The sequence below is a fragment of the Sinocyclocheilus anshuiensis genome, unplaced genomic scaffold (genome assembly GCF_001515605.1).
Source record: "Sinocyclocheilus anshuiensis isolate Anshui unplaced genomic scaffold, SAMN03320099.WGS_v1.1 scaffold210, whole genome shotgun sequence".
In the NCBI taxonomy this organism is placed as follows: domain Eukaryota; kingdom Metazoa; phylum Chordata; class Actinopteri; order Cypriniformes; family Cyprinidae; genus Sinocyclocheilus; species Sinocyclocheilus anshuiensis.
This window is the reverse complement of record NW_015547666.1, coordinates 300,250-300,608: the sequence shown is the minus strand read 5'-3', so window position 1 is coordinate 300,608 and position 359 is coordinate 300,250. Positions and strand designations below refer to the sequence as shown.

The following is a 359-nucleotide window of genomic DNA, read 5'->3' as shown; positions in this document are numbered from 1 at the left end:
GAAGACGCTGTGTGCTTCGTTGTGAAAGTGAAACTACTTTGTTTGGCCTTCCAAAAGAGGACGATATCCACTTCGTTATGCCTGGAGCTAATCCGTGCTGGTTGCTGAGGAAATACATCAACTTTGCGCTGTGGATCGCCGGAACGGCTTTCACCATGGACGAAGTGGAGTCCCGCCCTGGGTCGTCACATGTGGTTGCCGCAAGCTTCCTTCGTCGAATCCGCCGGCCGCGCCGTCCTCAAGAGCTCACTCTGGCCCTCCGGCCGTTCCTCACTCTAGCCCCTGGCCTCTGCTCACTCAAGGCCGCCATGTGTGACGCTGTGTTTCGTTGTGAAAGTGAAACTACTTTGTTTGGCCTT

The 359-nt window shown here is 55.2% G+C and overlaps 1 pseudogene; it reads left to right on the top strand.

Annotated features, from left to right (window-relative positions):
* Nucleotides 1–359, top strand: part of LOC107702569 (tyrosine-protein kinase SYK-like) — a 14,366-nt pseudogene that overhangs the window by 8,419 nt on the left and 5,588 nt on the right.